At 43.2% G+C, this 25,490-nt stretch overlaps 1 protein-coding gene and 1 long non-coding RNA gene across 2 annotated transcripts in view; one reads left to right on the top strand and one right to left on the bottom strand.

Annotated features, from left to right (window-relative positions):
- LOC142903400 (uncharacterized) overlaps nt 1-6,172 on the top strand; it is a 105,926-nt gene extending 99,754 nt beyond the window's left edge. The window contains exon 3 of the long non-coding RNA XR_012929234.1: nt 6,005-6,172. This is a non-coding gene — a long non-coding RNA (uncharacterized LOC142903400). The remainder of the gene's footprint in view (nt 1-6,004) is intronic.
- Nucleotides 1-25,490, bottom strand: part of sema6d (semaphorin 6D) — a 123,311-nt gene that overhangs the window by 76,496 nt on the left and 21,325 nt on the right. The window lies entirely within an intron of this gene.

The raw sequence follows: 25,490 nt of genomic DNA, 5'->3' as shown, positions 1-25,490 counted from the left end.
TTTAATATTAACATTCTTATTTGAGAGTGCATGTTGCTATCTATTTTTTTTTTAGTTTACCTGTTCTCCCTGTGTCTGCATGAGTTCCCTCCGAGTTCTCCAGCTTCCTCTCAGTCCAAATAACTGAGGTGAGGTGAATTGGAAACTCTAAACTGCCTGTAGGTGTGTGTGTGTGTGTGTGAGTGTGAATGGTTGTTTGTTTTTGATTGTCTCGATGTGTCCTTGCGATGAACTGGCGACTTGTCCAGGGTGTCACCCTGCCTTTGCCCTATGACAGCTGGGAGGGGCTCCAGCAGACCCTGGTGTCTCTGAGTGTATTGCAGGGTAGTGAACATGGAGGGATGGATGGAACTGAGAATATTAGATGCGCTGGTGAGTTTGGCCTCGACACAGTTACACACACAAAAAAAAAAAAAAACACAGTTCACTTTTAAAATAAAATACAAAGGTCTTGTCATGTGCGTGTGTGCGTGTGAATGTTTGTGTACTGGCAGCTAGTTAAAGCTAATGGCTTGTGACAGCGGACCAGACGACAACATGGCGACCGCGGTGGCGGCAGAGTAAACAGAAAGACACGCAACCCCGTCCCGCCGCAGAGCCGGCGAGCTCACGGCCACTTAATTCACTTACCGCACTAATGCAATTATTGCCAGAGTAATTTACAATGTCTGAGAGGCCCTTGTAGTAGTGTGTGTACGTGCGTGTGTGTGCGTGTGTGTTTAATTAGTCACGCTGGACCCACTGCCTCTTGAGAGAGATGTTGTGTGTCCATGGATGTGTGAATGAGTGTGTGGCCGCGGCTCTCCTCGTGCACGTGAGAGTGGCTGTTTGTGCACGTGTTGCATGCTTGTACATTCTACTGCTGCTGCTACTGTATTTTTTTTTAAATCATGTATATACATATATATGTATGTATATATATATATATATATATATATATATATATATATATATATATATATATAATGTATGCATGTATGCATATATGTATATGTATGTATTTATACATGTATATCTATATATGTGTATGTATATATGTATATATGTATGTAGATGTGTATATATATTGAAAAAATATAAGATATTCACAAAATGTATATTCCTATATCCATGTGTGTGTGTGTGTGACTGTGTATGCTTCAATAAAAGAATACATATTTACATATATATTTTTTGAATATATGTAAATATATATATATGTGTACATATATATATATATACACAACTTGGTCCAACTTCTATATCTATCCATGTGTGTGTGTCGAACAAGTGTGTGTGTGTGTGTGCTTGTGTGTACACAAACACCATCTGCCTTTGGCCATGGAGTTACATTTAAAAAAATAAATAAATGAAAGATCCCAGATCGGCACTCATCCCGATTTCAGAAGCAGCTGATGAGCCGTCCCACTCGCTGGCTGGCAGCGACATCACAGACAAAGTTGTCCCCGGAGAGCCGTGTGTTACACACTCAAACCATTTACCTGCGATCGCTTGTTCGACATCATCAGAGCGGCTGGAGCGGAATGACAGCGGCTCCGACGTTGCTGCACTGGGGTGAAGCTTTGAATGCTAAAAGACTTTCCAATGGGATCAAGGACAGCGAGGGGGAAAAAAGGTGGGAAGTTGGATTTAAGATGGGATGTGAACGCAAGTCTTTTGCCATCAAGACGTTTAAACGCGCTAGATGAAAAGGAACGTTGCCATAGTTTTCCACCGCCGTCGACAAAATGCACAATTGGCTGAGAAAATGTTCAATGTTCCGTCCAGTTTTCAGTAAAAGGTTGAGTGGAATTGCCGTCATTCATTTTTTTGTTTTTTTTTTAAACCTTTTTGGCAAATCCATTTTGCTTCAAGGCTGTGCCAAAATGACTAGCTCTTCAAAAAAAAAAGAAGAAGAATAAGTTGGGTAACAACTCTCAGCATTATAGCGTTTTAGATATTTGGTGGACTTTTATTTTTTCAGAACTGCTGTCATTCGTTTGGAGCAAGGTATTTTTTTCATATTTAAATCCATTGAAAAACCTTTTCCCTTTTATGATGCTTCCACACTGGTCGGAGAGTCGGGGAAGCAGGGATTTCAGAGGGACATGGGGAGAAAAGTGATAATGTATCTATATCATGTATATTGCATGAGAAGGTGTGTCCAAACATCTGACTGGTAGTGTATATGATGTATATAATATATGCATATATAATATATATATGTGTATATATATGTATATGATAGATATAATATACTATATATTTGTTTATATTTTATTTAAATATCCAAAGCAATAGTATACCAAACATCAAACCAGTACACTTAGAGCGGAAATACCCACTAATGTCACTCAGTACATTGTGGAAACACACAGTGCTGCTCCCCATCAGACACCCTGGCTGACGTTCCTCCCCGTGGCTCACCTAACATCAACTCTCCGAATTTTATCTCTGCCACCAGAGGCTTGGTGCGCATCCAAATTGGGAAGACCAGGCCAGTGTGTCACTGCTTTGAGCCTTAACTGAGCATGTCTGAGCCCTGGCTCGGCTCCATTCACACAAATATAATAGAAGCCCTACCTTAGCCCAGCACCTAGCCCAGCCCACTCCAGCGTGAGGGAGTTGCCTCACACAGGCCGTGCTAATTAAATCTCCCAGACTCCCAGGCCCCTAATATACCCTGACATGACAGCTTGGCCTGTGAATGTCAGAGTGACCCTCCGTGGAAGCGGCTAGTGTGTTCATATGAATTTGTGTGTGTGTTGTATGTGTGTGTGTGAGTGCGTGTCTTGCACTCAGGCTGGAGGTCCTGCCGCTGGGGGGAGGGGCAGACACCTGTCTCCAGCCCAAAAAGAGGTCACTCTCAAGGGGTATGGGAACGACCGTGACTCAGCAGCTCTGCAGCAGAGGACAGCTCCATTAGCAAAACAAATTATGCTGCAGGGAGCAATACAAACACTGGTGATTATGTTTTTTTTTGTTTTTAGGTGGTGCAATACCAGAATTTGTATAATAGATTAGTCTCATCTTTTGTTGTTTTTATCGTTGTTTTTTCACCAGGGGCGGCAACGATACTATCCCCGTTTCCCCAAAAGCGCTTAAATTTCTAGCTGGCCAAGTTCGAAAATAACATGCACAGTGAATCAAAAAAGTTTGGTTCCCTCTGTAGCCTCTATGCAAACAGCAATCACTTTGGCAAAACTGTCGGCGGTTAAGATGGAATCTCCTCTCTGCACTGCTATGTGGCATTTAGTGTCTGGGTGGATGGATGGACTGTAAAAACAGGGAGATCTGTGCTGATTTACACTTTGAGGCTGAAGTACAAACAGACAGAGTGTTGTGACATCTGTTAAAAAGAGAAGCCCTCTAAACAGCTTTTGTGGATTAACGGCCAATGATTAAACCCTGTTAGCATATGGATAACCGAGCTAAGCTTGTGCATTAGCATGTGTATCTCTGTCAGTCCCGCTACCCTGCTGCCAAAAGCTGACACGGACTCCTTCACAGCCTCGGGTCAAAGAGCAGAAATTAGAAACTAATGGGAGTTTTCACTTTCTCAGTCTCTGGAGGCTTCCACAGACTGCACCATTTTGGCTGTCTTGTACGACCATTGCATGCTACACTGCACAGCACGGCTTGGTGAGATATCCAGTGCGATGTTGGCTGATCGTAGGGAATGGCGTTCGACAATAGCTGCGTTTCCGTGACCCCTAGAATTGCGCAAAACCTAAATATCGCAATAAAAAAGTGGTCATGGAAACAACTAAACCTCTTGGCTTGGCAAAAGAGCCAAACTTGGCAAAAAGAGGTACATAGTTATTCTCTTCTACTCGCAATAAGCATTTACGCTACTAGAGTTTAACGATAGCGTAACAATTACTGACATTTAACGACAAAATTAAATGAATGAATGAAAACCAAAAGCCGTAGGATCCGACAGAATCATCTTATAATCAACCAGGTGCAGTTTTAGTTCTACACGTTGCTAAGCATTTCACATAAATCCAGTCGAGGGAAGGATAACACCAGCATTTGGTGTGAACTGCTCGATACTGGCATCTAAACCATGTGACATAATTGACCGAACTTTATCAACATCATCACTCATCTCGCACAACACGTTTTGAAACACATCCGAAACAAATTACATTGGAGAAATAGAGAGAGGAAAAAAAAAAAGATTTGTGTTTTATTCGTTGGGGACAGGGACAAATAAATGACTGCGGAGGGCAAATTGAAGTCTTTGTTTCTGCCAATGACTGAGCGTCCAGAACCAGTTAGAAGAACAGCTAATCACAAGTGATTGTTTTTCTGTGGCTCGGCATTATTTCAGCAGCAGTGTACAGTAACCTCATCCAACTAACCTCGATAATATTGCATCTTCAATGTCGCACATAAAACAAGAGGATTATAATAAGGCCGCAATAAGGAATGCACTCCTTATTAGCAAGCCAGCTTCATTATGGAATCATCTCAATGTGCGGCTTAATGAATTCCGCCCGTGTATTTTTCACTCTATATTTTAGTCGGGATAATTAGCTGAATCATAATAGAGCATGCATTAATAATGTTGTGGAAAAAAAAAAAGTAGAAGTGGGTCAGGTGCTTTTCGACTTCCTTTGACCTATATTCAAAGGCACTGAGTATCGAACACAGCAGATCTGCCCGAACAACACAACTCTGAAATATTTATGGCGGCACCTGGCGTACTGCCGTTTATTCAATCTCTGTCTTCTTCCCTCCAAAGCAGTCGGCTTTTGCTTTGTCACTTCACTTTTGAAATATACTGCGCTCCTGACAGCCGAGATGGATTGCTGTGAATGGGCGCCTAGTGCCTGCGGTGCCCATTCTAATTCAGCCCTGGCCGCCACACCCTGAGATGCTGCTGCCTGAGGCCTGCTGAAGCCGCAGCAGCAGCAGCAGCAGCAGCAGCAGCAGCGGTGAACTATGGCTGCGTGGAGATGGACCAGGGAAATATAGGTCATCCAGTCCCGCGGATAAAAGATGCATAGCACTGACTGCCGGTCTAGAAGTAGAGCAGAGGCATCGTAAATACAGTGGTCAGTGTGTGAAATACCCCCCGCCCCCCCAAAATCCTCCTGACTGTTACTTAACACCAATCTAAATCTCCTTAAAACGCAGGAGGCCTATAATAACCTTGCAATATTTCATGGATGCAGGCAATGACAGATACATAACAACACACACACACACACACACACACACACACACACACACACACACACACACACACACACACAAGTTCCGCTTGGCAAATATATATATATTTTTACAAAAATTTAATATTGGACAGGGTGAGCTTAAAGACATTTTAGTGACCATTAGTGACAATAATATACTGTATATATGTATAAATATCCTATATATATATTGGGGGGGACCCAACTTCCCTGTATTTGGCTGACTGTCGATGGGTTTTCCAGCTCTCGAGGCTGCAGGGGTCACTTGGAGGGGTTTCGGGGGGGTTTGTGTGTGTGTGTGTGTGTGTGTGTGTGTGTGTGTGTGTGTGTGTGTGTGTGTGTGTGTGTCTGGGGGGAGGGTGTTTAGAAAACCTGATGCGGGCGTCACAGGAAGGAAGGCCAGTGTCACCAACCAGTGAGGATGAGCGTCAGACGCTCTCTCTCCCTCTCTCTTCCTCCCTCTCTCTCCCTCCCTCTCTCTCCCTCTCCCTCTCTCTCCCTCTCTCTCCCTCTCTCTCTCTCTCTCTCTCTCTCTCTCCCCCCCCCCCCCCTCTCTCTCCATCTCTCTCTCTCGACCCGATGTGGACGGCGAGCTGCCCTCCTCGCTGCAGCTGTGGCCGCAGCACAATGTGGTCCTGTGTTTGGCCTGTAGCTCACGGCGACGGTGGGGCGGGTGGGTGCAAGCGTAAATCTTGAGGCGAGGGAAAATCTTTTGTTTGTGCACACGAGATAATGCCGTCTCTCTCTCTCTCTCTCTCTCTCTCTCTCTCTCTCTCTCCCTCCCCCCCACCCCACTCCCCACCCCCCTCCCTCTCTCTCAGGGGGCCGGAACAGAATGACATCATCTGCTGTAATGCAGCCTCTTTTTGTCTCTATCCAAATGAAATTCGAATTATCTGTTGGACCACTGAATTCTTCTACTAAAAGACAAAACAAAAGAGGAAGAAAAATGTTTTCCCCCCAGAGTTTTCTCACTCTAACAAAAATACATTAAATTATAGCAACATAATTTATACTTAAATATTGGAGTCTCAGTTAAAGATAATTTTTCCTTAGTGTTTTCATTTTATTTTATTATTTTTTTTCAGTTTTAGGCTAAACCACAAACATGTCAGCATGCAGTTAAAGCATCCATCAAGTTTGTTTTGAAGGTATAGACAAAAAAATGACAAGCTAATTATCGTAAAATTATAACAACGTTTATTTTTCTCAGTATAATTGTGAAAATATCACTTGTTCAGTGAGTACAGTCCTGAGTACAGAACTCTGCAGTCTGGACAGCAGAACAACAACCTCAGCGAGTCGCTGCATGGAACCAAGACACAGACTGAGTGACTTGAACCTCCTCTTCTAAAAAGTAGCAAGAAAATGCACTGTGTTTTGTTTATTCTAATATTATTGCGTATGAAATGACCATATTTCGTGACTCACCCCAGTGAGGGTTTGGAGACACGGATGTCTTTCTGTACCGTGGAGGTGAATGAAAATGTGCAACTTATTCCGCAAACTCTTTAGGTTTCAGCTGTGGAGAAGTTTGGCTGCCAAGCCAGTTAAGCAGCTTTATCCATGAATGCTCTGCTGAGGAGAAACCAGGCTTCCTCCAGGGAGTCGGACTCCGGCTTCCTCCTTGTGCTTAAAGCTGCCTCAGTGCTCAAATACTTACGATTATCGTCTGTGATCATTCAGTGTTTTTAATAAGTGCACAGTCTCACCATGTGCCATCCCAAGCATGAAGGAATTCTTCATCAACTTGTGGAATTGCACCACATTCCGCCAATCCCTCAGCACATTATCGCCACAGAAATGATCACATTACGACGATTAATGTGTTGCATATTTTTATATGATAAATTTCATGTTTTAATCTAAAATTTTATCACTTTCCAAGCTTTTTTCCCCTATTTTCCTCTGGCATGGGAACATCGTGAACAGTGAACATAATTCCACATGTTTATGTGGAATTACATACAGTATGTATGTATATGTTCAAAACCTTTACTTTTTTTTTCTCTGTTGATTTTTCTGTGATAAACATCTCAGCTTGTCCATTGTAACTTACGTTTTCTTTTCTAATAGACAACATGGCTGCTTGTGGAACATGAACTTGGATAAAAATCTTTGGCATTTGCTGTTTGTCTGGACCCCGAGGCACTGCACCTCCAGCATCGATAGTTGCTATCGTTGCTAGTAGACATTTATCCCAGCTAAATATGCAAAAACATGGAATTGGACACATTTTAAAGGAGGGGGAAAAGAGTTTAAATGTAGCTAACATTCAATGTCTGTTGCCAATGTTCAGTCACGTTGACAGAGAATTGGCTCGTGTCTCACCTCCTTCCAGCTGCAGTCGCGGTAAGTGGCCCTCATGTCAAGACAAATGTTTTAAGAGGTGCTTGTCACAATGTCTGGTTTTCTGGGGGCAAAGGCTAACATACGGACAAATAGCAGAGTACAGAGAGCCTCAAATACTGCAGGGTCACAATGCAAGCTGGACATCATTTAATCACATTAGTATACCTCCACTGCCTGTTGACAATTATTCCCATCAGATATAGTTTTAAATGACCCGGAAAAGACTGGAGTGGAATAAAGTGCAGCAATTATATCTTCCCCAGAAATCCACTATGGCATTATTATGCAAGACTGGGCTCTCATCATGCATTATCCCATCGGCTGCATCAAAAGCCAGCGTGTTACAAGAGCAAAAACAAAGAGATTTCTATCAGTCATTAGCTCGGTTGTCTGCACGTGTGCACCCCCCCCCCCTCCCCCCTGTGAGCCGCTAATGATCAGTGAGCTTCTCAGCAAAGACAAATGACTGAGTGCTATGTGTTTTGCACAAAGATGTCACGCTAAATGCCGACGACCATGTGGCTTTTTCGGTGATTCCGTGATCTTTCTTTCAACTCGTACTTGCTGAAAGCGACTGGAGCTGCATCTCCAGTGCGCTGTTTGGATCGAGTGAAGGAGGGCCGAGGGCTCAACCGGGTCTGAGCGGAGATGGCAGAACTTCAAGAAAGAAAAGAAAAGAAAAGAAAAGAAAAGATGACATAAGGTCGGCAGTGGCGACAGCGGGGGTGGGGGGGTCTCAATCTGTCCACATAATGGTGACTTGTTACGCTGCGTATACGGAGGTGAGGGCACAATCCATGGTAGGGGGTCCCAGAGAAGGGTGTGCAAGGGGGACGACTCAATGTGAAGGGTCAGTGCTAAGAGTGGAGCAGCGCCCGCTGACACAGACAGACAGTCTGTCTCTGCTGCACTGACCAGTTAAGGGACACGCAGAGACTCAGCTGCCTGTCTAGACAGTCAGAGATAGAGGAGACCGTCAAGGAGAAGTCATTCTGACCGTCCCCCTCCGCCCCCCCACCGACCCCCCCATCCATCCATTTTTCACTCCCTGGCCCATGCAGACAATAGGCAGCAGTCTTTCAGAAGTCTACCACACCAAGGTGACCTCGAGTGCTAAATATCACTGAAAGTCGTCTGATCGTGAGCTTTGTTCTACCTCTTGTCACCACACGTCCGACGCTGCCGGCTGACAATTAGAGCGCACATGAAGCAAAGCTTGAAAATGGAAGCTACGAAAACGAGTGGAGTCTTCTGTCTGTTCCTTTTTTTATCTTTTCAGACCACTCAGGGAGAACATTTATTCGTGTGATGAGCGGCCGTGTGCTAGAACAGAATCGTGTGAACAAGGCAAACAAAATGGTTCAATTCAAGATGTATTTATGAAACAGTCTTTATGTGTGGCTATCTTCCTCACCAGCTAACCCCCAACTCTCACGCAATTATATTTTTTTTGGGTGGAATGTGCGACTCTTCTAAAATATTATATAGTAGTACATACTGTATATACCTGAGCTTTCCTTGTCACGCGTTGTGAGGCACAAGAGACAAACGAGTCTATTTGACGGCATGAATTTCAAACATCAAGCCCTTAAAGTGTAGTTTTGTTCCTCTCGGTAGAAAGAGAACCCTTGGCAAGGCAGCTGGTTTACAGAGATTTTTGTGAGAATCCATATTTAATATCCCTGTTGTGAAATGCTTTCAGTGTGTCTGCCCATTCAGGAGTGCGGTACCAGCAGAGACCTGCCATAAGGAGACGCAGCACTCAGACCATTTTGAATGGAGGTTTCCCGGGACGGCAAAGATGGCGCATGTGTCGCACTTTTACCAATCGCCAATCAATTTTTGATATAAAAAATGTTTTAACAGTATTGATAATTTTAAACAATAGATCCGCATGGCTTTTCTGACAAGCAACCGGAACACTGTCACCTTAAAATATGAAACAATAAATACAAATTTTGCACTTGAATGACGATAATTACCCTCAATTCCCTCCACGCAAAAGATTCAAGAGATCCTCAGCATAGTTAGCCCTTTGTTTACAACCTCGGAATGCTTCAGAGTGTCAAGCATTCCGAGAATTCTCAGTAAGAATGCTAGTGTAGGATGTCGTTTCCTGCCAAAACTGATGCTTTGATGCAGCTTCCACATTTGGAAGAGGACAAAAATAAGGCGGCCTCCCAAAGGCAGAGTGCCCGCCTGGTGGGGGGATCAGCGAGGGGCCTCTATGACATCATAAAGGGATTGATTTCAGAGCGGTGTGTTTTCGTGCACACATTCTGAAACATCGAAGCAGGAGCATCATTTTGACCTTCTGCTCAGTTTTTCTCAAAATTAGTTTCCAAACCGATTTTGCCGTCCAAAACATTAACCTCTTGTCAAATCCAGGTTGTGTCACTCAAGTTATTTTTAAAAACTGTAATTAGACGGCAGTTTTGGAGGACATGGAGGATGCTGGTGAGTCATACAAAGAATATACTTGTGAGTCACCGGAAACAACACGGACAAACCATTTATGCTTTATTTATTTATTTTATTTATTTATTTAACAAGTTAAAGGAGATTAAAAAATACAGTGAAATAAAAATGTACAACAAACAGTATATTATAGATATTTGTCAACACTCTAAAGACTGCTTGTTTCGAGACAAAGGTCTGGCTCTGGTTGATAAAACACTGACGCTGCAATCAGAAGGTCTGATCTGACTGTAAATTAGATCTCATAGTTGGACTTGTCCACTCTGTCTTCCAAAGATAAAGAGAAAAATATTTTGCGTTGATGTGAAACATCAAAAGCATCTTAAGAAAAAAAGAAAAAAAAGAATACATATCCTTGCTTACCAGCTGTTTGCTGTGGTGACCTGCACCTGCCGCACAGCAGGAAGGTCGCTGTCAATCGAATTGGTGTGTGTGTGTGTGTGTGTGTGTGTTTGTCTCTACACCATCTGAGGACAGCTGAATGTATTCTAGGCCGAGGCCCGCTGAGTGTGTGGGTGTGGCTGCCTGCTGCTTCATCTCCAATGTGTTTCTCATTGTGTCGCTGTGGCTGTGTCTTAATCTTTGTGTGTGTGTGTGTGTGTGTGTGTGTGTGTGTGTGTGTGTGTGTGCAGGCGTGTTCCGAGTGCCAGCTCGATGCAGCGGTCGGCCCACAGTGATTGGCTGGTGCTCTGCCACGTGCTGATTGGTTCCTGCCTCTTTCTGTTCAAACAGGCTTCTAATCAGACGCCCTCACAGGCTGCCTTATTCAAACACGCCGTGCTCTGCTCTGGGGATCTGGCACACGCAGGCACGCACCTATGTGTGCGCACGTGCACGGATGCGTGCCTGCCGAGGGGGGTCAGCGTAATTAGTGTCCATCCGCGTGTGGACGGAGGTAGAGTTTAGAAATCTGGGAAACGGTGGAGCTCCACTCCAACTGGCCGGCTGGCTGTGACTCGGCCGCGCCGCCATCTGTGTTGCCTCAGTTGCACACGATGACTGTAATTCTTCCTGTATGGGCTTCACTCATAATAACCATTAAGTCCTAAAAATACTGCAATGTTCAGACTCTCAACTGTCTCTTTATTTCTCTCTCTCTCAGTCTCTCTCTGTCACACACTCACAGACAGACAGACAGACAGACAGACAGACACACACACACACATACACAGACCCAACCCCAGAGGAGGACAAAAATAGCAGACCACCTGCACCAAGTTGCGGATTCTAATTGGAATGACTTTGGGGTCATTGTTAACGGAGGACACACATGTGAACCATGATGTCACTGTTACTTTATTGGACAGTTCCATGCTACAGATAATGATTGTAATGTTTAAAAAAAGTTTAAATATCTATCTATCTATCTATCTATCTATCTATCTATCTATCTATCTATCTATCTATCTATCTATCTATCTATCTATCTATCTATCTATCTATCTATCTATCTATCTATCTATCTATCTATCTATCTATCTATCTATCTATCCACGCCACCAGGCAGTACAGTATGAGTTCAGTATGAGAAGACGTCAAGGCTCCATGAGATGCTGTTTTGTTTTCATCTCAAGCACTGAAGCTGTGAAAGGAGGAAAAATCCATTAATTTGAATAGAAAGGCACAGTTTTGCCCCAATGCCTTGTTTGGACAGAAAAAATGTGAGGGACACAGACAAAAAAAAAGTTCATTACACAGCTTTAATTAGGTTTCTAAATGAGGGAAGGCAGCAGCCAGCTATCATGATAGGGCTGCAGCTGTCTTCCTTTCAAGTCCCCCTCACTGTGAACATTTGGAGCCTTTAGACCCCCTCAGATGTCACCCAGTTGAGTTGGACCCATCCTGGATCTTCTTGCAGCTCAGGCCTCCGACTGTGCACGGCTCACTGATGAAATGGCTCCTCCACCTCCGTCTATCTGACCTGCAGATAACAGACAAGGCTTGACGGACGACTCTGCAAGAGCTGTCTACTGGGGGGTTTGAAAGAAGCTGGAACATATGGCGCGTCGAAACCACCAACTGCTGCTCAGACGCTGCGCGCTGTGATTAAAACATGATTTAATCGCAAAGTTAATTTAATTTTTTCCTTACAAATCAATTATAGTCTCTAACAGACACAAACTTGCACTTATCCTCCCCATGGCCCCGGAATACTATGACTATTAGGCAGCGCTTAATTCAAATTGATTCAATTTGTTTCACTTTGGTTAAAATGTGGGAATGAGGGGGAAGTTGTTGAGGTGGCCGTCAGTCAAAGGAGGCCGAATGTTTATTCAGTTGTGAAGGAGTAACATAAAAATGTGTGCACGCTTGCTATTGCTGGGACAGGTGTGTGTGTGTGTGTGAGCGACAGAAATGCCCAATTTTCCCTTTGACCGGAGAGCAACAACTTCCTCAGCAGTCGCGCCGGTGTGAGGTTTGCTTTTCCAGAGCTCCTGATATTCAAGCTGTTGGAATGACGGCGGCAGGACTATGAGTTAATTTACTGCTGGACAGCGGCAACATGTGACCCCGACGAGTCACTCGTTTGCTCTGCCTCAACCTGCATCTCTTTTAAAGAAAGATACAAGAAATCTAAAATTTCAAAAGTAGTACGACAATAACTGGCCAGTGCTGTTCCACAATCCAATGAAAACAAGGTTATTTTACACTTACCAGTTTCAATACATGCAATACGTCATTATTAAACTGCATGTCCTGTAGTACTCAAACGACCACCTTTACATGGTCTCGTCTTGGCCTCTGCACTCTTCTGTGTTGGTATTGGTCATGATGACCTTAGTGACCTCTCACACAGCCCAACCCCTCAGCAGTTCAGGTTAGTGGGCTTTTTTTGTCCTTGGTTCGATTCAGTATCGGACTTGAATGGGTCTTGGTCTCGTCATGGTCTTCTTGGTCTCGGTTTCAGCGGTTCTTACTCCATCTCCATTAGAATACTTATTTACAAACATTAAAATAGATAATGAAAAAAGAGAAACCAGTGTCTGCTAATGTCCGGCGGTCAGGACACAAGCCGTTCATGTGGATCCTTTCAGTCTGAGGAAGGAACACGAGGTCCTTCCAAGCGTGGCGGCGTATTGAAAAGAACGTGTCTCTGTTTTCAGATCCTGCTGATGAGATACATGGGTGTGGCTGTGTGTTGGAGTGTGATGAGCCCCAAGCAGCCAAAATCTGGGACTGTGGGCACTGGAGAGTTGGGAGCTTTTTCATTTATTTATTTAATTTTTTTCCCCCCGCCCTTTTACCGTAAATAGTGTGTGTGTGTGTGTGTGTGTGTGTGTGTGTGTGTGTGTGTGTGTGTGTGGGTGTGAGTGTATGTGTATGTTTGTTCATATACCCTCATAAATAAAGCACACACACACACACACACACACACACACACACCCATGCACACGAGGATCATGCCTCTTTGTGTTAATCCCTCTGTGTGTGCTGGTTCAATTCCATCGAGGTTAATTAGAGATAATCAGCAGCAGCTACTCTTCCGTCACAGAGCAAACTCCACTAATTTGTTACCACTGAACTCTTCCCTTTGTTTTCTTCACGACACCTCTCTGCCTGGCTTGCCTTTTAACCCCCAGCGCTGCCGCGTGTTGCAGTGCGGCAGCGCGGCTGCGAAGGGCAGATTTTTAGAAAGACATTTTTTTTTTGGTGGCGGAGCCTTGAAGGTGTCTTGAGTGAAGGCTTGATCTCCATTCTCTTCCTGGAAAAGCTCTGTCGTTTCCTAACCGAGCAGGATTAACCCAGAAAATATAAGTTCATTCATAAAATGGCTTATGTCAAAGCAACGTGAATCCTGGCGCTGCCGCCCCTTAAGCTGTGAAAGAGAAAATAAGAGGAAAAGGGAGCGAGGATGTTTGCTCTACGGGAAAGGTTCCCTGTCTTGCAAAGAGGCTGTAAATGTTTTTGTGTCATTAATTTAACCGTAGATGCTTTTTTTCTTGCCTGTATACCGTCAGTATATTTCTGAATCTCTCCTTGCCCTCTGACAACAAGTCAGTCTTTGGTTCTGGCCCGCTACAACGGTCCGTCTTTTCTCTATGCAGCTGTAAATACAGCGCTCGCTCCGCTCCAGCCTCGTGTCACGTGCACACTCAGTCATAAATGGAAACGTTATTTTCACTGGGCCGCATTTCACCCAAGCATTCCATTTGAAGCCACATCTTTGGCTGAGCAAAGCATTTTGTGACAGCAAGCAGCATTTTAATATTATATATATAATATTTGTGCGTTTGTATGCAACCAAAATGAAAGCTTGTCAAGGCTTAAGGGAGGTTTGATTTAAAACGAAAACAAACATGTAAAAAATATGTGGCGGGTTATTTACTTTGCTGAATTACTGAACACATCTAAACCCAGGAAAAATGGCCATTAAAAAAAAAAAAAAAAGGCACATCTGGTTACAGCAGAATTTAGACAGTGATGAGCACGCAACTCACTGACTAACAGCTTGACACCAACACACAGTGGCGGCGTCTATAGATTATTTCCTGTCTTTACAAAACAAGAGACCCTGTGAACAACTTACGGCTTCTACTGCCGTACAACAACACACAGCAGCCACACAAACGGCTGCGTTTGATGGCTTATTAGGACGTTTTTACCATAATGAGCTGGCAGCAGTGAAGGCGGACTTCCTGTATGGTGCATGGGGGTTACAAAAGAGAGGATAATATGATCCACATGCGTCAGCGTGGCCATGGTAACCAGCAAGAAGCTGCCTTGCAATATGGTGACATCAGTGCACCAGTGGTGTTGGTTTGGACAGAGCCAGTGCTAAACCATCCCCACGGCCAATCGAGAAACGGCTTCAGAAGACGATGAACTCACTGGGTGTGTCTGTGACTTATGCATGTGTCGTACATTTTCACTGTAACGGGGTAAGCATTAAAAACACACAGACATTCACATGGCAGCTGAATCTGGGCGAGGAGAGGTTAAAAATATCCCGCAGCACATTTCTGTTCAATCGCTGCTCCGCTTTGATTGATGGCAAGATGTGTCGTCCACGTCGCTGTTTTCTTCTCCTTCTTCGTGTCTTTATTCTCAGTCCCTTCAGCCATTTTGTGAGAATATATTAATTTCACATTCCAATTAAGAAGAGGCCACTTGCATGAGGTGAGGCGCGGTCTCAAAGAGAAGTTATCTGAATGGCTTGCCAGCTTTTCACGGTTGCGTGAAACTGAAGGGCAACGTGGTTTCGTGGCCTGCGTTCAGCCAAATGAATTTCATCAACTTCTGTTACGGGAAGCAGCAGCAGCAATGAAGGAAGGTTTCTGTGGAGCTTCCAACAAAGGCTCAGGGGTTCTGTTTGAAATATTGTAATAATGTCACACAGTATTTGGTGGGCCTTTTACTAAAGACTGACAATACTTTTACTTGTTATGATTATGAACTCGGTCAAACTCACGAGTGAGTTGGCCGATTCTTCAAATAGGCTCTGTGATGTGTGTTCACATGCTTCTCTGCATGTGTGTGTATGTATGTTTGGGTCATTCAATGCCGGGGGATCATCAATAATATATCAGCTCTACTCTCATGCATTTAACACTTGATTTCACTTGATTTACTCATCGGTCTCTACAGCCACCGGGGGGTCAAGTTATCATTAAAACATCTCCCCCTCTTGCCTCAAACAAATGTACCTTTACATTAAAAGCCCACTGATATGGAGAAAACAACTCAAGATAAACAGATACAGTTGCAAAACATACATCCAGAGCACAAGAAGTGTTCAATTTTTATAAAGCAGGAAATGTCAGAAACTGGCAGGTCATGTCGCTCATATAAGAAACAAGCTGGAGCTGATTTAAAATTGATAGGAATTGGAACCAAAACTCAGTCAAGTGTGATTCTGTGACTGCCGTCTAGATATAAAAGGTAATGTATTGGATTTTTCCTGCATCGGAAAAGCAACAAAACGATGTAGGAACTAAAGTGAATTATTAATACCGATATCTACAAGCTTGTGTGAGTCAGCCTCAGAAATTAGGGTTTGGACAAAAGCCACCAAGAAATAACTGCGCCAGGCACCTGGAACACAGCCCAGATACTGAGCTACTGGGAGTGGTTTAATGGCCTCACTTGCCAGTTTCAAGAACATTAATAAAAGAAGAAGAGAAATACTAGGCGCTGGACCTAAAGGGTGATTCTGGGCGTACCAATTCCACAACTAATCATTTTTATTTTTTGCTTTATTTATGCTTTTATTTCAAAAATCTATGACAAGAAAGTTGTCTCTCAATCAGCTCAAGCGTTATCAGCATTCATTGTCACTTACCTTCCAGTTTACTTGGAGCGTTGCCTGTAAATGCTTGTGGCGTTCTGCCAACCCACAAGCCAAGCCGTTGGATATGAGTCCATGCACTCCACTAATCCTCAGAGCAGACTCACCCATTGACGGCTGTTTGTAGAACCTCCAGTCTTTGTATTGTCCCGAGTGCTCTTGATGTTTGGACCAGCAGCAGACCAGCAGCAGACCATGATACACTTTCAGAATCAATCAGTCATTTCTACTACATTTCAAACAAAAGCAGCTTCCCAAGTGATTGTTTTGCTGCCCAATGTGTCTTAAAAGGAGCACAAATGCAATTTTAATGTCTGGGATTGAAGGGGACAATGAGGGGAAGGTGCTGCTCTGAATCAATACAATATATTTTCAGATCTATATTTTTCTTTACCTATCATTCTCTACTACAGCCTTTCAGAATCAGTTACCAGTAACTCTGTTTATCTCCAGAAAGCAGTTTAGTTGGCCCTCTGTTTACACCATGCTTACTTTCAGCTCCCTCTTGAACCAGAAACAAAAACTCGTCAAAGATTTAAAATCCTCCACACTTAAGGTTCTAATGCTGACTTAAAGGAAACCTGCAACCGTGGCTTGGAATTTCGGACAGAAGTGTGTTGTTGCAGATTGTTTTTTTGTTAATTTAGACAATAGCACTTTATGTTTTTCAAAAAGGCCAGCGAGGGACAAGAGTTGGAAATGAGCAATGGCCACAAACTGTATATTCAGCACAACAACTTTCAAGCTAAACACCAAAACTATGTTAAAGTGCATCGTCACTGTCAAGTAAAATTAATTCAAATTCTAATATTAGCTGTTTCATTGCCCTTTGATGTCCTCAACGAGGCTAAAATATTTACTGCTTGCTGTCCTATTTTTCCTTTTTGAGCGACGCTCTCGCCTGGATCCAGGTGCATAGTTTCACCATTCAGGTTCATGTCAAAGAATTTCTTCATGTTCCTGGCTGACGAATGAAGGCAAGAGAACAAAAAGATGAAAACAAATCTTGGCAAATAAAAACAACATGGGGGGAAGGTGGGTGGTGGGGGGGTGCGAGGGGAGATGATATCGGTGTGGAGAGGAAGACAGATGATTGGAGGGGTGGAGAAAAGAAACAGATGAAGTCTGGAGGGAGGGATAGGTAGAGGAGCTGGTGGATCGGCCTGTTTACGTGCCGCACCATTAATCTCTGTCAGTCTGCTGGTCAATATTGTCTGTGGTCTCAGCCACTGGATGTTGCGGTGAATGATTGATATGGCAATAACCTGTTTACCCAGGTGGCTTAAGGCAGTGGTACTCTCAGCAATATTGAATGAGCGCCGCAAATCCACTCCTTTCTGCAATAATATATAGTCTGCATGCATGCGTACGCCGGGAAGAAGCTGCGGGCGCAAGGACCACTCCTGCTCCGCTTGGGCCTGAGGTCCCGAGTCGAGCTGAACGAGGGTTTTTCAGCCGCAGACGCTGAGGCCGCTCTCTTACTGAAGTGCCCTTGAGCAGCGCGCCGCCTAATTCTGCCGGTTCAAGATGCACTTACACTCGAAAACTTAAGCAGGATGTTTCCCTGAAATTAATTTGAACGTCTGGCTCAGGCACGGGCAAACTACGGCCCGGGGGCCATATGCGGCCTTTTAAGCTTTTTAATCTGGCCCCCCGAACTTGAAGAAATGATATTAAAAGTAAGTAAGTCATTAAATGGCTCTATTTCATCCATTTTTCAGTCTTTTGAGAGTCGTTTTAATAAAGAGCTAAATACTGTGGGGCTTCAAAGATTTTGAACACTGATTTTGTTTTGACGCTTTTGTTCATTTTTCATTAACATTAAAACATGTTTTCTACACATCCCCTGATATTCTTGTTTCTCCTATGAGGTGGGTCACCAAAACGCTCCATCCATCTGCTGCTGCTCCGGGCCCCTCTGTCAAATTCTAGAACGCACTGTGGCCCCACCAGTCAAAAAGTTTGTCCATCCCTGGACGAGATGCTTAGTGGGTCACTAGCCAAGCAGGGAGGCGTGCGAGGAGACTGACTGCCAGTCACAGCCACACGGCTGGGCGAGCCAGCGCGGCGCGCACACTGCTAATCGCTGACATTCATCCTCACATAATGCGTGGCTACCGGGAAGCATCCAGGAGGCAAGTTGCTTTGATTGAAAGTTGCCCTCTGTGCTCGAGACGACCTGAATGTGGATCAGAGCTGAAGGTCTGCTGAGAGGCGGCGGGAGATAAGATGTAGAGCCGCTCCCGAGGCCTCCGCCCTCGGCAGAGTCACGCCAGCTATTTCTCAGCTGTCTTCAGCATCGACCTCAGAGCTGCTGGCATCCCCTGGCCTCAGCTTATCAGCCAGGCCTGCTCTCTCTCTCTCACACACACACACACGCGCGGAATGCTACATTCTATTTCAACCGGGTGAATTTGACTTTAAGCCACTCCTACTTTAACTTCAACTCCACAGTTATTACAACAGGGCACAACCTTTATTAGTACAGATGCTGACCGTGACAGAATGGAACCAATAGTAAAATCTGTGGTGTAAAACAGCAGCATTAAGGCAGAGGCGTGGATTTGGTGTCAACTCTCCTGCGATTTAATCTTTACTTATCAGACAGAAAATACATAAGAGGCAGAGTCATGTGACATTGCATCGCTCACTTTTATATATCTTGTAAAAACAAATTGGCATATATTTAGAATAAACTCTTATTAAATGTACAATGTGCTAACAGTGAAAGTAAAACTGTCTTATTCTCTCAATTACAATGGTTTTTATTTCTAATTGTATCATGTTACTGTTGTGAATTGTAGAATGATTATAAAGGGATTTTTTTTTTTTTTTTACATTAAACAGAAAGAGTTTAAACATTCTGATGTAATTTCATCTTTGAAATTTTTCAACGAAGGACCTGCAGCTGCACACCATCGCGTTTTAATACATATTTCACAATTATGGCTATTAGAAAGATTTATTGCCTGCAGACAGTATTTAAATACATTCATTAAACAAGCCTCAGTTCCCAGTGCTCAACACCACTGAATTTTTACCTTCTTGAACCATTTTCTATTCAAGTGATTTAACAACGCTGTGACTCCCCCCCCCCCTGCAGGACAAAGTTCTCCCTGACCCAATGAGGTCATATCAAATGTTAATATTGCAAAGTTTGATGACTTCTTGAATATAATTTTCCCTGATGGTGAAAGTAGAGTGAACCTCTGTCTCTACACAGTTATATTTTTGTAATGTTTTCCTTATTGTACCAATTGTACCCTTGTACTGTTTCTTTGTGGGTGTTTTCTGGAAAATAATGGCCCTTCAAGGCTTTTTAGTGGCTTTTAAAAATATTGTAAAATAAGTCTTCACTGTGACTGTTGTTTTTAACAGTTCTCCCTGGTGAGCGAGTAGATTGGTAGATTTTGAGTTGGACTTCTCTTTACTTTCAATTCCAAAACTTTCTTTCATTCCTAAATCTTTTCCTCTTCCAGGATTCTCAGACTCTGACAGCTGACACAAGGAATGACATGGCACCAAGACTCACTCACAGCTGGGCTCATAGTATTCCTGAAGACAGGTATGTTGAAGAATATTAAAAACATGTTAAATTATAAAACAAAGTAAATAAATATATTAATGGTGTTTATATCTATTTTCTAAACAAAAATATGATGCCAGTCACATTGTGTGAGCTAAAGCAGCAGCAATGCAACTGGGTAAAGTTGTCTGTCAATGATCGTAAAAAACTAAATGATATTACCTGCACCAATCACGTAAAATGAAGACAAAAGACATCTCTCCATCTGGACGCTTTGATGAATTCATATGTATAATACTCTCAGCAAGCAGACCGGACCTTCAGATTCACTAAATGGTTTTAAAGTGAACCTACAGTTCAAAGCAACTGGAATATGTCTTTGCATGCAATGCATTCACTGAGATAATTTGTGTGTCGGTCCTTTAAGAATGTGTTGAACCAATTTGTGTTTTGCCATATTGAAGACGTATTGCAGACACTGGTTCTATGTGGGTGTACTTGCTTTCATTGTCTCCCTATCGTACCTCTCTGCCTTGCAGAAGCTGCCTTGGGAAATGAGAAAGCATTTATGTTGCCAGTTCTGTAAAGACCTGCCTAAATGAAAGAATGAGAATATCAGAGAGGTAGTGAGCTTTTGAAGACAACCTATCAGAAAATGTATTTGCAGGATGTTATTTCTCCTTGAAAATAATAAAAAAGCCATTGCAACTGGTATTTGTGATCGAACAAAAGACGAAGAAGCAGAGGCCTTCAAACCCTTGTCTTTGTGTTGATGAGAGGGGGAGGAGATTCGAAAACATTTTGCTTTGTACGGCTAAAATGAGCATGGCATGAAACAGCTCTGTTGTTGCAGCCAGAGACCTCGGTTCATCTGTTTTGGTGGAAATCATTTGCGGACGTTTCATGAAGTGTGCTTGCTTTTAAATTGCACTGCACAAAATGTTTGTTCGCCTGAACATTCACAGCCGTCGCTTTTCGCAGTGCAGCCCTCAGTCCGATAGCCTGTTTGAGTTTGGTTTCTACTTCTAGGAAGTGGAAGCGTGTGGTTGTGGCTTCTCTGCAGAAGAGGAGAGCCAAATGTGAAGTGGCACGCTGGAGATTCTTGAGGAGGGAAAGCCGGTCTGGGCTGAGTGAGCCAGAAAATAAATACATCCGAGTTCCTGTCAACCACTTTTCCATATGTCTGCCGTGAGAAGAATAAACACCACAGTCAGCCATAGCTTATGTCCAACTAAAGGGCATCAAGTACAGTAGACACCAGAGAGCTTATTGAAGGAAAGAACAGAACAAATGGAGACCAATCATTACTCTCAGTAAGTGTCTCTGTAAAAAAATGTGTATTTCAGCATCGTAAAGCTTTTTGGACAACTTGATGATGCCTTCAACCAGTAAAAGTAATGTAAGCTGCCTTATGTCATTTCCAAAAATATACATATGTATACATATATATATATATATATATATATATGTATATATATATATATATATATATATATATATATATATATATATATATATATATATATATGTATATTATGTGTTGACCTTCTTTTATTCTGTTACAGCTCTGCTATTGCAGAGCTCAACTTCCTTTTGTGATATTATGTCTCAGTGGTTATTTCTAGCGTGCATTTCTGCACAAATCTAATTTAGTGTCACACTGTAGGTTAATGGTGAGCTCTGAAATATGGGCAGGTTGCCAGTGAGCCACCTCAGCCTGACCTGCCGTAAACACCTCAGTCTATTTGTGGCTTTTACTGCACACAAGCTTTCAGCACTTGTCCTCTAGAATAGTCTCCGAATCTGTCCATTAACTCCACAGTTAAAGCCATTAGGTGGGTTTCCAATAAACCAAAAAGAAATCGCAGGGAACTTCTTCCACGTCAATTTAAGAAAATTACAATCAAATGTCATTACATCAGAAGTTGGTTGTGTAAATGCTACAGTTAGCTAATAATCCATAAGTGGTTTGGTCATCTCCAGTTTTCTAGAGACGGTGACAAAACACATTGGTGCTGGTTCTTTACTGATTCCACCTATGACTGGTCCCATAGAGGAAGCACTCAAATCCTGGCATCTGCTGTTTATTGAATTAGGCAAACACTAATGACTGCCATTTCCATTAAGGCTTTGAAAAAAAAAAAAAAAAAAAAAAAAAAAGAAGCCCATTAGCAAATTTTTATTCACACACCTATTGCTCCATGTGTACTTGCTCTTGGTTCATGCACAATCATAGAGATAGAAACCGTCTTACAGGTCTGGTTCTGATGCCGAATTGGAATTTATTTTCAGACAGCGCACCAAATATAGATTTGCTTAGTGCGACTTTCTTTTCATCTAAATTTGTTGTACTTTATTTATGGTTTACTTTTTTGCCCAAAGCCTGTTATTGTTCAATTTCTGGCCTATACATAATGGATGCTGTGTGAGTGAGTCAGGGTGGAGTTGGGCTTTAGGCTTGCGGGCACAGCAGCAAAGAAACGAGAGACGAAGACTGACCAAGAGTCTGAGCCTAGCTCCAGCAGCTATGCAGAAGAGGGAGAGAGAGGGAGAGAGAGAGAGAGAGAGATTATTTGCCTCAGTGGAAAGAGGAACAAATCTTAGTAGACAGTAGCAAAGCCAGTGTTTGTGACCCTGGCTGGCAGAGAATAATATGGAACACTGTATATTTAGAGCTTCAAGTGCTTTATATCTGAACAGCACAAACTGCCGCTGCACCCTCAGCTTTTCCTTTTCAACCCAAGCCTAATGGCTGAGTGCAGAGTGCATTAGTAATGTTATATAGTTTCTTCTTAATGTCAAGCACATTTAAATCTTGAATTATTGGAAGAAAAATAAAAACATAGCTTTGGTGGAAGGCTGTTGCACAACAGCAGGGCAAAAACAACCTCGAGTCAATCAGGCAAACAAACAATAATGAGGTAAAGACAGAGAGATGACGAACCTTGTCTGTTTATTAAATTAATAGCTAGATTTGTTTTCAGAAACGTTTCTAAATATACAATACAGATGCATTAGTTATGCAGTGTTTAAAATGGTATGAGCATATTCAGTGCTTTGGATAATATGAGGAGAATCCTGTAGTAATCTTTGTGTCTGAATTAAAAGAAAAATACATATATGTGTGTGTGTGTGTGTGTGTGTGTGTGTGTGTATTTTACCCTTTTAAAATATGGCTGAGTCTCTTCCATAGTGAGTCATCACCACCTCTTGTTCATTTGTTCCAGCTTAGTGTGATTACGCAGCAGCAGGGAGCCGTCCTGCTTGGTTTCCTCTGCTAACAGGAGGCTGATCAACAGTCTAACACTTTGGGACGGCCTTCCGCCAGGAGTCATCCCTCTTCCAGATATTGACCCATGGCACGGCTACAGCCAATAGCTGATCTGCCTGCAACTGGAGCAAAGTCTGGTGTTTCTTGGTGCTGACAGGCCCAGACGTTACTACATCAGTGAACATTGGTAGTCAGGCCGCACTCTCCCATTTCTCACCCCATGATAAACTACTGACGGGACTCAAGGCAGATCCGTTTTTCAGCATGCATCAGCGGCAAAAAGCGCATCAATTATTCAATGTCACAGACGCCTATTGTAATTACTGTGGACTGATAGGCCGCCAGCTTTCCATTGCCGTCCATAAGTCAATGAAATAAAAAATTGGAATGCAGAAATTGAGCTTAGCTGCCACTCATTCCGCTCAATTGCAACCTGATTATGTTGTCCTTGCAGATAAGGGGACAGTCAGGACGTTTTCACCTATACTTTCTATAGTATACTTTGTTTGTGCCAGTGAATTAGTTTTTGAATGGGCAGATTTAGCCAAGCAACAAAAAAGCCCGTCTTGTTGTGGTTGGACAAAGGAGAGCTTCTCAAGATATTCACAATGGACCACCACGGTTTTTGCATCTTCTTGAAATTGCCGCAATGTTTTAATCCATTCATCAAAAATGGTTGAGCAAAAATGGCGACAGCCCTTGAACACAACCCTCTGAATGGATCATGTGCTGCTTCAGGTCATGTGATGGTGGACACATGAGCACACATGAAGAACATATGACAAGCATAATAATACTAGAATAGTACTGCAGGTCATGGAGGCTGTTGCAGTGCCTGTTGCACTTGGGTTGTTTCACTTTCATGCTACAAATTAGCCACAGCAGGGTTGACAGGTAGCAGGCCCACATCTTCTGGGAGTCTCACCACTTTTTTGGGAATACTATTTTTTTCTTCACTAATTTTAAGTACGGAAGACACAAAACTCTTGAGAGACAATGGACTTCAGAGGTCATACATCATCAACGGGCAAAGTGGCACCGAAGGAGAAGAGGACAAATTGTCAAAACTGCACCTGAACCAAACTTGAGAATGTTAATCGATATCGCTGTGTTTGCTTTTCACACGCCTCTCTCTTTGCCCGAACTTTCTCAAAGCCCCTGCAATCTCCACGGAATAGAGATGGGTCGCTCATCAGTTTGCACACAAGCCGCTTTTAGAAGACGGGGGAGTAGGAAGTAAAGAGACGGAGAGAGGGAGAGACAAGACGGAGAGCAGTATAGCTCAGGGCAGCAACACCAGTCTCACCTCTTCAGTTTTAGCAGACACGCTAACAAACACCCTGTTAAAAGAAGGACCAGAGAGGAAAGAAAAGGAAAAAAGTGTCTCACTTCAGACGGAGGGAGATTACAGGAAACGACTGTGTCCCAGTGAGCTTGATTGAGCTGCAGAGGCCTTGACAGCCAACAGGAAGAGGAGACGAGCGGCCGGAGATGAAGAGCGAGTCTCGGCTTCACACGTCTTGACTTTGCTGTTTTTCACACAGTGGAAATCTTGAGTGCGTGTCTTTGATGTTTATGTGTGTAAATACATTTGGCCAAATTGCCCACTCATGGGTGGATCGGTGCAGAAAGCGCTTTGTACAATCAGAGGGAGCATGGCATTGGTCCGACCTCCCATTAGTCCGACAAATTGCCCATTGGTCCGACCTCCCTTAACCCTAACCCTAACCGTAACCGAACCTTAATGGGAGGTCAGACCAATGGGCAGTTCCCCAATCAGAGGCCCATAGAGCAAGCAAGGTGCGGCACTAGCCAGGAAAAACTCCCCTTTCGGAAGAAACCTGGAGCAGATTCCAGGGGGCGCTCATCTGCTTTGACCAGTTGTGGTGAAAAGGGAATACAAAAAATGTATATAGAGAGAGAGAGAGAGAAAGAGAGGGAGAGAAAGACACAGAGAGAGAGAGATCCTCCTCTATGCTTATGCAAAGACTCACCACCTTTCAAAGTCGCTGTATTACACAACTTGCATTTTAGCACTCCAATAATGGCATTTTCTTCATTTTCCTGCACAAATAATGCTCGTACTTGTGCTCGGAGCAGACAGGGAGTTGCAGTGTTTGGAAGAGATAAGAAAGGGAAGGTTTCATTCACACCAGCGACGGGCTGAGACAAATTGATTCCCTCACTTTATCGGTCTGTTGTTTTTAAGTGAGAATAATTGCTCGGTGATGCTGACAGTTAAGTGTTTAAATACACACTACTGATATCCATACATTGTGATAATGGGTCATCTGCATTGTTTTTTTGTTGTTTTTTTTCCGTTGATAAGTCAATTTGAGTCGACTAAATCCTCCCCCGGCTGCCTCAGACAGAAATCTTTCGAGGAGCGGACGC

This window comes from Nelusetta ayraudi, unplaced genomic scaffold (genome assembly GCF_046127955.1).
Source record: "Nelusetta ayraudi isolate G7.1 ecotype Tasmania unplaced genomic scaffold, CSIRO-AGI_Nayr_v1 ptg000005l, whole genome shotgun sequence".
NCBI classification, from domain to species: domain Eukaryota; kingdom Metazoa; phylum Chordata; class Actinopteri; order Tetraodontiformes; family Monacanthidae; genus Nelusetta; species Nelusetta ayraudi.
Note: the sequence above shows the minus strand (reverse complement) of the source record. Positions and strands in the feature narration are given on the sequence as shown.